The sequence below is a fragment of the Glycine soja genome, chromosome 9 (genome assembly GCF_004193775.1).
Source record: "Glycine soja cultivar W05 chromosome 9, ASM419377v2, whole genome shotgun sequence".
Taxonomy (NCBI): domain Eukaryota; kingdom Viridiplantae; phylum Streptophyta; class Magnoliopsida; order Fabales; family Fabaceae; genus Glycine; species Glycine soja.
In genome coordinates this window covers 14,995,654-15,009,370 of record NC_041010.1, presented here as the reverse complement: position 1 = coordinate 15,009,370, position 13,717 = coordinate 14,995,654, and the positions used below count along the sequence as shown (strand labels likewise).

General features: G+C 34.9%; 1 pseudogene; it reads left to right on the top strand.

Moving 5' to 3' along the window:
• Positions 1-11,261, top strand: part of LOC114368206 — a 46,763-nt pseudogene extending 35,502 nt beyond the window's left edge.
• Positions 11,262-13,717: the final 2,456 nt, after the last annotated feature.

Sequence of the window (13,717 nt, the reverse complement as noted above, 5' to 3'; positions counted from 1 at the left end):
AATATCTCTAACATTTATAGTATTCCCTCTCAAGTTAATAAATGACTATCAATCTTTCTCAAATTTCCAATAAGATCTTTGGAATCTTGCATTAAGAAGTTCCTTTGTGAAGACATTTACTATTTGAGACCATGTAGGTATATGTCTGGTAACTATAAGGCCACCATCCAACTTCTTTTTGATAAAGTGTTTATCAATCTCTATGTGTTTCATTCTGTCATGCTTGATTGGGTTATGAGCAATGTTGATAGCCAAATTACTATCACAAAAAAATTTCATGGAACCCTCATATTTAACTTTGAGGTCATCGAGATTAATTTTCCTCCACAATTCTTCACATAGCTTGAAACTTAGCTTCTGCACTAGATTGAGCAACTACATTATGCTTGCTCCTCCGTGTTACTAGATTCACACAGAGAAACACACAATAACTATAAGTGAATATTTTATTTGTGATTGACCTTTCACAATTAGCATAAGTGTATATCTCCATGGATAATGAGTCTTCTCTTCTAAACTTATTTGTGACAGTTAAGCCACTATCCACATTGCTTCAAAGTAAGTCTTTCATGAATGGACTAAACACATAAATAGAACGTCATTTTGTAAGACAGAAAGTTCTCTTAGGAGAAATTACCACTACTTTATCAGCTCCAATGACCAGGAGACAAATATATTCACTAAATCTCTCAAGAGATCTTGTGTTGACTAGATTTGTAATAAGCTTGATTTGTGACATATATGTTCTACCTTGACAGGGAGTATTAAAGATACACTTTTATTAAAAGATGAGGATACACTTAAATATGAGGAAGGGTTTATATAGAAACTTTAATACTATCTCAAATACAATTAAGGCTACAATTAAGGATATACCTTGATCGAAAAATTTGGGACTTCTTTTTTATTTTTTGTATCCTCAATTGTAGCCTTAGTTGTCTTTATTTGATTATAAATAAAGCATCATATGTGTGAGTAACACACATTCAGTAAATCCTTTAGACAACATTGTAACTAATTACTAATGGGGGTTAGTGGGCTACCTAACAATTCCATGCATTTTCTCAAGCTCACAAAAAAATTAGGCTTTGATGCCAACTTGAGAATCAAAATATATTGCAAAAATAACTTGAGAGATTAACTCGCAACTTTGGATTTTTTTAATCGAATTACTAAACCAATAAATATCAATGATATTGGGATAAAATAATGTAAATACAGAATTTCCAAATCAAGATACTAATATAAATATGTATAGATAATCAAATCATGACGAATAAGGAAGTAGGGATTTGTGGAAAGAAAAAATTTTGAACTTATTTAAATTTTTGTCTTTTTCAGAAACACAAAAGAAATTATGAATGTTACTTGCTTGCATGTACTACTGATGTGATGTATGACCTTTGTGCCCATATTGAACTAAGACATTTAATACTTGTTAAAAATAATAGGTCTAAATGAATATATTGGAGCCAATTTGAATCTCGTCCAACAATATGCCACTTCCATTCATTCCCAAACCTCCAATGCTTCTATGTCCAAGTCTGAATTTGTAGATTCTGAAATGCAAGATGAGTTTTATGATGCAATTAGTGCTGAGTCATTATCATCAGATGAAGAAAGTGATGAGGATATGGAACTAGATCAGGTTTCCTTTTTCAATCTACTTATCAATCACAAGAAAGTTTTTACTAGAAATTGATATTATTGTATGTCATAGGTTTGGAACAAATAAAAGGTACTTCTTCTATTAAGTTATATAATTTAATACCTTATCCAACTTGTCAAGGGCAAAAATTCAAACTAAAGAATGTTTCTTAGGCCATGACAACCTTAGCTTTGAAGCAAACTATAGGTAAAGATTTTTTTTCTTGTTATTTGCAAGGGATAAGGCTTAAGACCAGTATAATTTTCTATGTCTAGTTCTTTTTATTTACACTATTCAATTCTCATATACAACATGCTCTGTTCTAACATCAAAATTATACTTGATATGTATATTTGATTCCTGCAAATTGATAGTGAACAAATCAAATAGGAGGCAAAGAATACAATAACACCAGCTATTACATTGTACTAAATTCATATATATGTTGAAGCCTCCTTCCTTTTTTATTGTGTTCTATTTTTGGTGTTTATGTCTTGCATTTTTTTTACAGAGACCTTTATCATCTAATTACTTTCAAAATGGCCATGTATTTCATTATTCTCTTGAGAAAAAGAGAAAAGCTAGATTAAGTGATATTTGAATTTTAATTAGGATGATTAAAGTCATGTGAGCTTTTGAATTTCTCAATTGTCTTTTTGTTCTTTATACCATTCAAACTTTTAGTCTAAAATACTTTGTCATTTTGCTTTCAGCTCTAGGTCTAAGCAAAGAATTAGATCATGATGCAAGTTCTATAGCAATTGATGTGAGTGGGATACTCGGATCTTTACGAGAAGGTGGGGATGAGAAGGATGTAACACCCTCTACCCCTCACATATATACTAATAAAGGAATAAAAATTCAAATATTAATTAAAAGTATTTTTAAAACATTTTTAAATACAAGCCTTTCAAAGGGATAAAAGGTTCACATTCACTTTCTTCTACATCATATTCAAACTTGTCCAAATAAATAATAAAGTTTTCTCGGCTCAAACAAGACCGTTTAAGCTTCATACAATTAATATAAAACATATATCCTAATGTCACTGTCATACCCTAATTTCGTCTGGGGATTATTACTTGATGACATGCAACCTTTGGTTAGCCGCTTTGAGATTACTTGGCGTCCTTTGTTGCACAAAAAATGAAGTCCCGAGACGTGTCAGAAATCAAAAGGAAGCAGGCTTACGCGATCCGTGAAATTCCGTAATGTGGCGGAAATCGAAAAGAGGTGTTTTTGCGTAATCCGTGAGTTTTCGTAACTTCTTCGAAAGCTAAAAATGAGTAAATACATAATCCGTAAGGATTCGTAACCTTGCGGAAGGAAAATAAGTATCATTACGAAATTCGTGAAGCTTCATAACATTACGGAAAAAGAATTACCAAAAAATAGAAGGGGGTGCATTTAGTAAAAAGGGGGTACAAATAGCAATCTGGCCCACTTGGCCCTTCCAGATCCTTCCTCCAGAAGGTTGTTGCTTCTGGAGGAAGCAACCTTGCTCGCCTGGGCGAGCTGGGTGGCAAGCTCCTCCCCTATTTTGCTATAAATAGGGGGAGGAGTGAAGAAGAAAAGGGTTCAGCCTTCTTGGCATTTCGTATTCTCTTAAATTTGCTGAGGAAAATTGTTTCCGTGAAGAAAATCCAAGCCGAGGCGCTTCCGTAACGTTTTCGTAACGTTTCCGTGAGTAATTACGCGAAGATTCTCGACCGTTCTTCAACATTCATCGTTCGTTCTTCGTTTTCTTCAGTCTTCAACGGGTAAGTACCTCAAACCGAGCTTTTCAATTCATTCTATGTACCCGTGGTGGTCCACATTTTGTTTCATGTATTTTTATTCTCGTTTTCATTCGCTTTCTATACCCCCTTTTGACGTGCTTAAGCCATTATTTAAGTCAATTCTCGCCTAATCTAAAAATAAAATAAATTTCCACCGATCATTTGAATTGTATCATCCGTTAATTTCGGTTAAAATGAATTCCGACCGTTCGGTCATGCCGTAACCGCGTTGGAAATAAAAAAAGAGGTAAAATAATAATATAATAATAAAAAAAATACCTTTTAGTAAACTAAAGCGAAAAATCAATCGGACGTTTTCTCTTTGGGATTTCTCATTCTTAATTGAATTGACTAATAACTAAAGTGAAACTAAGGCTAAAATCAACTCGCCTAGTCAAGCTCGTCCAGAAAAATAGGGTTTCGAAAGTTTATCATTTCAGTTTCTTACCAAGTAAAATGGATCATTTTTAAAGGCCCAACACCTTTATGTGATCACCTCTCAAGTAAAAAGAATCGCTGGATTCATGCTTAAGGAAGAACTACGTAGGTCTGATTTCCTCTTTGATGGAGGGTACGTAGGAGCAAGAGCCCCACTTTTGTCGACCTCAAAAAATAAAAAGAAATAAAAGTTAAGGTAACACAATTCCCACAATTCTAAAAAATAGGCTGTTGTCCTTTGAGACAAACGTGAGAGGTGCTAATACCTTCCTCAAACGTAAATACAACTCCCGAACTTAGAATTTTCATTTTGACTGGTTTCCTTCGGTTTTCCCGACGTTTTCCACAAATAAACGTTGGTGGCGACTCCGCGCATCTTTCCTCCTTTGGAAAGCGCACCCGTGAGCCTCGCCTTCGCTCGCCCGCGAAAGGGCATGTTGCGACAGTCACATCTTATCAGAGCATTGTGTTCCCGAGTCCTCTAGCATGAGGTTCTTCATAGTCATCCACATATTCATCTGCTCCCTCGAACACAAAGTTCAAGATCATCACAAGATCCAAACACAAACAACACATAGGAAGTGAGTTATCACATTCCTAACTAATGGAGAGAAACAAGATAACATGTAGGTATAAATATCATATAAACAAAATACAACTTACTTAAGCATCACTCACGTTATTTCACCACTTTGTCGCACAACATTACATCGCAACACCACACATTTCATTCATTTTCACAACATTCACGTACTCAAGGATCAAAACACAATATCATGAAGTCAATCAATACACAAGCGTTATGCAATAGTTATGCTAAGACTCAATCCTATATGCAATGTGGTACCATGTCAGTGAAAAACCACGTCGGACGCCTAGGAGTACATGACAAGACAAACCACACACTAGTAAGTCAGGTCACTCTCACTAGGTAAGATCATAGGGAGACCAGTCAGGGTCACACTGTTTTGCCAGAATGCTCCAACCATATGTGATCAACATAGGCTTAAAGGACCACTCAAACCGGGTGACCCCCAATGCCTACACTCTGAAAAGTCCGTTAGGGCCTCTCCCTCCTGATTCAAGTTCAACCCAGAAAACATTTTAGCACATAGACTCTATCTATGAACTGTACAAAACACACGACTCCTCAATTATTCTCAAATATTTTTAACTCGCCACCCTTTAAGGGTCTTAGCATTAACTTGTCACCCTAAAAGGGATTTAACATTAACTCGTCGCCCTTAATGGGTCTTATAGTCGTGTGATTGTACAATCCACAGTTTACAAATCAATGCACACAACATCTCAATCAGGTGCATACTCATTTTATCACATACACTTGATTTTAATTACAATGGTATAATCTCAAAATAGCATGTTATTACACCTCATGAATCATATTCACTTTACCTATGAATTATGCAATACACACAACTACTCAATTATTTTCAAAATCATTTTAACTCATCGTGCTTGTAATTAAACGCGTCGGGTTCCCACAATGGATCCTATCACAATACTCGTCGCACAAAACTCGTCGCCCTTAAAGGGTATTATAGTTGTGTGATTGCATAATTCATAGCTCACAACATAATACACATCTCAATATACATGTATTTCATCATTCATCACATGTTCAATTCACCACATACTCACAATTTGAATCATCATTTCATATCCTCAATATAACAGTTTATAAAAAAGACTATCACAACCTGGGGACTAAAAACCCCTCAAATAATATTACACAATTATATCAAAATCATAGGTCAAAATATAAAAATATCAAGAGCACAATTTATCAAGCAATTCTCATCAGAACATCAATATTTTATTTATAATCATAAAGAAAAAATTGCAATTTAATAAACATCCCAAAATAAAACCCCAATTTAATCCTCTAAGGATCCCTGCATATGTTCTCACTAACCCCCAATTGTGAATAACTCATACCTTACCTCTAAGCGGGCTCACGTGTCTTCTTGACAGTGATAGAGACATCTCTAATAAGTTCCTGAGATTCCTCTGGTTGTTCTTATAGGGTTCCCAAACGTTAGAGAGAATGAGAAGGGATTGAAGTCTCCATTTGTACTATCTTTATGAGAATGCTTTTCTCCCTCCACAAATATTATCTCGAAAATCCCAATGGTGAAAGTGTGCGTAGTTGAATTTTGAACAACATATCCAAATTTTACTACAATCCAACGGTTAATGAATCCAGAATCATAGTTTTACCGAGACAGTTTTGGGTTTCTGCGGGAAAATAAAAGGTTACAATGCGAAAGGTATTACTCTAAGCTCAGACATGATTTTGAAATTACCAATGGTGAGAATGCTCGAAATTAGGTTGCGAACCTGGGCTAAGTATGAGCCCGCTTATCTATGTAAATATTAGAATAGGTTTTTCCTTCTTTTGGGCCTTGTATTTTGGCCATTCTTGTAGTATAGGGTTTTAGCCTTGTATTTGAGGGCATTTTGGGTAGTCTTTGTAGTAGGGACTTTTTTTTTGTATTTTCATGTATTTTGTCAAGGAGTTGAGCTTATTTTTTAGATGGGTGTGTGTAGCTAAGCTTTAGCTTCTCAAGGCGGTGAGCTTAGTTTTTAGATGGGTGTGTGTAGCTAAGCTCTAGCTTCTCAAGGAAGTTTTCTCAAAGAAGCTTCTCAAGAAAGTTTTCTTAAGAAAGCTTCTCAAGAAAGTTTTCTTAAGAAAGCTTCTCAAGGAAGCTACCTAGTCTATAAATAGAAGCATGTGTAACACTTTTTGTAACTTTGATGAATGAGAGTCTTGTGAGACACAACTCAAAGTTCAACTTCTCTCCCTTTTTCTTCCTTCAATTTCGTGCTCCCCCCCTCTCTCTTTCTCTCCCTCTTTCTTTTCCTCCATTGAAGCATCCTCTCCAAGCTTCTTATCCAAGGCTCATCTTGGTGGTGAAGCTCCTTCTTCCATGGCTTATTCCCTAGTGGATGGCGCTTCCTCTCACCTCTTCTCCTTTATCTTCCGCTGCATCTCCATGGTGGAAAATCACCATTAAAGGACCTCATTGAACCTCAAAGATCCAGCCTCCATAGATGATGCAATCCTACCTCGCAAGGGCATTGGATAGAAAACTCCAAGTAGATTGGGCCAGAGATGCAAGAGAAGGCCCTAGGGTTCTTATGAGCCTTAGGGTAGATTTCGGGCCCATGGGCTAAGTATGAGCCCACTTATCTTTGTAAATATTAGATTAAGGCTTCATTATTTTTGGGCCTTGTATTTAGGGCTCCATAATGTAGGTAGGGTACCCTAGAAATATAGGATTTTTCAGCCCTTGTATTTTAGGGCACCTAGACTAGTTTTTGTATTAGGGGTAGTTTTGTAATTTCACATGCACTAAGTGGATATTTGATGTGTGTGGTTCGAAATAAATTTAATTGGATTGGGCATGATGCAAGCTCCATTGGAGCTTGTAGGCCTAGGATCTTCTTCATCAATGGATTCCTTTGCTTCTTGGAAGATGAATGGCAGCGGAATGGAGAAAGGGAGAGAGAAAGGAGACGCCACTTCAAGGAGAAGATGAGTCTAGAAGAAGCTCACCACCATAGGAGGCCATGGATAAGAGCTTGGAGGAAGAAGGAGATGAATGAAGGGAGAGGGAGAGAAGAGCACGAAATTTTGTGCTCCAAATGAGCTTTGAAATCTGAAGTTTAATATTCAAATGATCAAAGTTGAAAAAAATGCACACACATGACCTCTATTTATAGCCTAAGTGTCACACAAAATTGGAGGGAAATTCAAATTTCACTTGAATTTGAAATTGAATTTGTGGAGCCAAACTTTGGAGCCAAAATTTCACTAATTATGATTAGTGAATTTTAGTTATGGTTCAACCCACTAATCCAATATCAATTCCAAGATTCTCCACTAAGTGTGCTTAGGTGTCATGAGGCATGAAAAGCATGAAGGGCATGAACAAAGTGTGACTATATGATGTGGCAATGGGGTGTAGTAAGCAAATGCTCACCTCCCCCTCTAAAATTTAATTGGATTGGGCTTCTACCAATTCAATTAAATTTATTTCCAACCACACACATCAAATATCCACTTAGTGCATGTGAAATTACAAAACTACCCCTAATACAAAAACTAGTCTAGGTGCCCTAAAATACAAGGGCTGAAAAATCCTATATTTCTAGGGTACCCTACCTACATTATGGAGCCCTAAATACAAGGCCCAAAAATAATGAAGCCTTAATCTAATATTTACAAAGATAAGTGGGCTCATACTTAGCCCATGGGCCCGAAATCTACCCTAAGGCTCATAAGAACCCTAGGACCTTCTCTTGCATCTCTGGCCCAATCTACTTGGAGTTTTCTATCCAATGCCCTTGCGAGGTAGGATTGCATCAATAGAAGCCCCACAAGCAAGCTTCCATCAAGGCGGCTAGTCTGAAAACTGACCTAGCATTTTTCTATTTATAGCTAGGGGTATTCACCACCTATTATTTACTCTATTTGTTTATTTTTATTATTTTATAAAAAAAGAAACTATGTTTTATTCTCCATCAAATGAATAATAAAATACCCTTTTTATTTTCTCTCAAACCATTATTTTAATTAATAAATTTATTTCCCCTTATTTCTTTAATTATAAAACCTCATCATTTTTTTTTCTAAAACTCTATTTATTTACAAATAACAATCCTTTTTAAATTAGTTTATGAAAATTGGGATGTTACACAGGACACAAATTGTTGGACTTATCCTAATGGTGAAAGATTTATGATTAGAGGAAAGAACTATCTAAAAGATAATTCTAAGGTGAGTTAACCATTTAAATCCTTTAAGTATATGTTGGAATCACAGGACACGATAAGGGTAGGGTTTGCCTGTCTAAACAAATGATGATGATGATACCAACAAATTTGAAGCCTTGTCCCATGTTCATATCAATGGGTGATTTTAATTCATTGGAGTGACATTTGTGAGAGAACTAATTAAGTATAAAAGAAAAAGGTGGTAAACTTTTAGTTAGTAATTTTTTTTTATCAAATTTAAGTATGGTATTGGTAAAATATCAACTTTTGGGTTGTCCCTTATTTTTTCCAATGAATAAACATTACAACATTTCAGGCATATTGGTAGTTCAAACACCAAGGTTTCAAAGAACTAAATCTTTATCTTAGAACAAGTGTTAACAAAGAGCTTTATATACTATATTATTATGTTCTAGCTTAATGATATGGATATCATATGACATATCTCATGCAGGTAATTGGAGGAGATCCTCTTCTCAAGCTCATAGTAGTTGATTGGTTAAAAGTTGACAAATCTATAGACAAAATTGCACTACACCATAGAAGTTTGGTTCAGGTAAAATTGATATTGTAAGATTTTATATATTTTTTTTTTAATTCATGTAGGTTGTTATGAATTAAGGTTGGAGAAAATATGCTCAATTTGGATTAGATAGGTTGATTTAAGAAAGATTTTCTCAAAATCATTAATCAACTCAAGCTTTTAAATATCTCTTCTGATATGGACCTACATCCAATCCTTATTTAAATGAAAATTTTATATATCATGGTTCAACTTGTCATTGTTAGATATTTTCTTACAATAGGTTTTATGAGATTAATTTTGGTTGTTTCATGCCTTTTCCAATTATGTACAAGGCCATATGTATGGTTATGCCCTTCAGATTATGTGAAACATTTTATTCCTATGTAGGTTTCCATTCGTGTGTTCGAATATTTTGATATTCTTAATTGTTTTATATAAAAAAATATTACACAACATAATCTTTCATTTGTATAATGGAGTCAAAAGTTGGGAAAAATCTTGCATTTGTCCTTGTATTCAATTTGCATGTAACGATATTATTGCTAATGTTTTTATTTATACAAGTTTTATTGCAAAGTGAAGTTTAATAAACATGTTAGCAATACAAAACCCATCCTTTGTTCTTTGATATTAGTTATCTCTTTAAGATTGAATCAAAACATAGCTGAATTAGGAACTAACTATGGAAGTATATTTAAAAAGAGAAATAAGGATGAGTCCTAAAGAGCCAAGGAGACCATCCTCTATTAGTTATATTTTTTAATAGTTAATATCTTACCCCCTAACTGCAAGAAGAAGAGTAAAATGGGAAGGGAATGTAAGGGAAGAAGATTGATTAGCCTTTGTTTCATGCTCTCTCTCTAATAAAAGAATTCATAAAGGGAAGTTAAGTTAAAAAAGCACAATAATTATATAAAAAAAAGTACAAGAAAAGAGATAAGAAACATCACTAAAGAAATCAAGAAGAAATAATCAACAATCATCCTTAAGTTTTGACTATAATTTAGTCAAATTCATCATCATTCACTTGCTTGCTAAAAGTATCCTCCATAGAAGATTTGATGGTTAGATAGCTACTTATCTCTTCATTATGCATCCTTCATCTAGTTCTCTCTCTATCATTGTTAACCCATTCAATGTAATACTTTAGGCTAGAATACCTCCATTTCCATCTCTTTATGATCTATAGACCTTACCGTTGTGAGATATCCCAAGGAAAAAGCATGTTCATGATAAATTTCTATTTATCCATGGTTTTATGGCTTATGATTTTTTGTTTGTTGGTTCTTTAACATACCAAATAACTTTTTGATTGTAAATAGTATGAACCATTCATAGGTATGTTATTTGTTGTAAAACTATAACAAAAAATGGAAATAGATTTTAAAAATGTGCATTGTTGAATGCTCCTTTTTGTAATCAAGAAACAAATCTTGGAAGCTTGGCTGACTTACTAAATATTGTAGGAAGCATAAATATGGTTTTAAATGTAAATGAAACTTTTTTAGTTAAAATCATGAATATTGTACATGTTAAACTTTTTGTTAGTCAATATCTAGTGTTGCTCAACAATGTCAAATTTCAATGACTAAAGAGATCTTTGTATGCATGAATATATGTATGTAACTATGTACATAAAAATTGATGCAAATGGGAAATTTTTTATGCTTATAGTGATCGATCTAGTTATCAAGCTATATTTTTATTTTGGCCACCAATCTTAGGTTCCAACTAAACCAACCTACAGCTTGGTTCTATATTATGCATCTGACACACATGTAAATAAAGATTCTCTATGGCTAAGTTTTTGGATGGAAATGACATGTTTCAGGACTCAAGATTCAAATTAATTCCAAGCATAGTTGAGGTGTATGATTCTTAAAGATTATTGATGTGCCTTTTTTATTTTGTATACCATTGAGCAGACAATGGTTTTCAATGGATGCAGGGATATTGGATGGTCAAGCGAGTTGTAGGAACAAAAGCTTGCCTATTGGGGAAAGCTGTCACTTGTAAATACTTTAAACAAGATAATTTTTTTGAGGTAAAGCTAAGGTGGCAAGTTAAGAAGTAAAATTCTAGTTTATGTTGGCTCTCAAATATTATGCACAAATTTTAAATTTTTTCCTTTATGTGTATTAGAGTTTGTTATTTGGCATTAGTTAGAGTTTTAGAGTATTGTATTTTTCAGTGATATTCTTTGGTTCATAATTGCTCATCAATTTTTTGCTTGAAACTTATATTGCACATCTCCCCACACCTAAATAATTTTTCACATTTAATTTGAGAATTGTGTGCTCAACATAGTCCTTATTTATTAAATTAATAAGACATATATGAACTAGAATAATCTTTGTAACCATAAAACTACTCACTTCACAATATCCTTTCCTCTGTTCCATTTTTTCTATATGACTAAATTATACTATAGTAGTAACACAATTCTTCACATTTTAAATCTTCCTAAAGCTAACATCCATGTTAGTTTACCATTTAGGAATAATTAAAGATATGTCAATCCTATATCCTATGCATTTCCTTTAGGGAACTAACTATGATAATAATGGTGTTAAACTACACTATAATACAACATAGTTTTAATGGTGGTTCAATGTTACAAACTTTCTAGGATTCTCTTTGTAAATTTTAAGCCCCACTTGCATCAACTACTGGCTCTTGCTTGTGGAACCTTAACATTTATTTTTTACATAAGTTTGAGTTTGCTGCTTTTTCAATTGTTGAAGATTCCTGTCATACCCTAATTTCGTCCGGGGACCTTTGCTTGATGACATGCGACTTTTATTTGGTCCTTGTAAGGTGCTTGGCACCCATCATTAGGCAATTTGTGAAATTCTGGGACATGCCGGAAAACAAAAGAAAATATTGATGCACAATCCGTAAGATTCCGTGACACACCGGAAATCAAATGGAAGCATCGTTGCACAACTAGTGAGGTTCCGTAACATTCCGTAAGTCAAAAAAAGCGATGATTATGTAATCCACAAGGTTCCGTAACATTACGGAAAGAAAACAAGTATCGTTACGAAATTCGTAAGTTTCCGTAACTTTACGAAAAAAGAATCACCAAAAAAAAGGCTGAGGGGTGTACTTAGTAAAAATGGGGGTGCAAATAGCAACCAGGCCCACTTGGGCCCTCCAGAATATTCCTCCAGAAGGCTGTTGCTTCTGGAGGAAGTAACCCTGCTCCCCTGGGCGAGCTGAGCTCGCCTGGGCGAGCTGGGCGGCAAGCATCTCCCCTATTTTGCTATAAATAGGGGAGGAAGTGAGAAGGAAAAGGGTCCAGCCCTTTAGGCACTTCTCTCTCTTTCGAATTTGCTTGGACAAATTGTTTCCGTGAAGAAAATCTAAGCCGAGGCGCTTCCGAAACGTTTCCATAACGTTTTCCGTGAGGAATTTCGCGAAGGTTTTCGACCGTTCTTCGACGTTCTTCATTCGTTCTTCATCGTTCTTCGATCTTCAACGGGTAAGTACCCCGAACCAAGCTTTTCGATTCATTCTATGTACCCGTGGTGGTCCACATTGTATTTCGTGTATTTTTATTCTCGTTTCATTTACTTTTTATACCCCTTTTTGACGTGCTTAAGCCATTTTACTTAAGTAGTTTCTCGCTTAACCTAAAAATAAAATAAATTTCCACCGATCGTTTGAATTGTATTATCCGTTAACTTTGGTTAAAATGAATTCCGACCGTTCGGTCGTGCCGTAACCACGTTGGAAATAAAAAAAAAAAAGAGGTAAAAAATAATATAAAAAAATATCTTTTAGTAAAATAAAGCGGAAAATCAATCGGACGTTCTCTCTTTGGGATTTCTCATTCTTAACCGCATTGACTAATAACTAAAGTGAAACTAAGGCTAAAATCAACTCGCCTAGTCAAGCTCGTCCATAAAAATAGGTTTTTGAAGTTTGTCATTTCAATTTCTTACTAAGTAAAATGGATCATTTTCAAGGTCCAACGCCTTAAAATGATCACCTTTTAAGTAAAAAAGAATCACTTGATAAGAAAGAACTACGTAGGTCTGATTTTCTCATCCCAATTGAGGAATACATAGGAGCAAAGGGAAACACCCTTGTTGACCACAAAAAAGAGAAAAAAATATAAAAAGGGTATAAAGGATATAAGGACATAAAAGGGAATGTAAAAATCAAAGTCATGTTTGCACATTCGATTAAAGGCTGCCGTCCCTTGTGACGGACGTGTGGGGTGCTAATACCTTCCCCGCGCGTAAATACAACTCCCGAGCCTTTCACTTAAAAGTTCGTAGATCGCGTCTTTTCCAGTTTTTCCGACGTTTTCCTCAAATAAATGTTGGTGGCGACTCCGCGCGTATTCCTTTCGTGGAATACGCATCCCGCGAGTCACGATTCGCCCTCCCGCCGAAGGGTAGGTTGCGACAGTTGGCGACTCCACTGGGGACTATTTTTAGAGAGTTAGGCCATTTAATCTTGTGCAAAGTTTTACCATGACTTACTCCTTTGTTGGTTTCCCTTCATTATGTTCTTGTATAT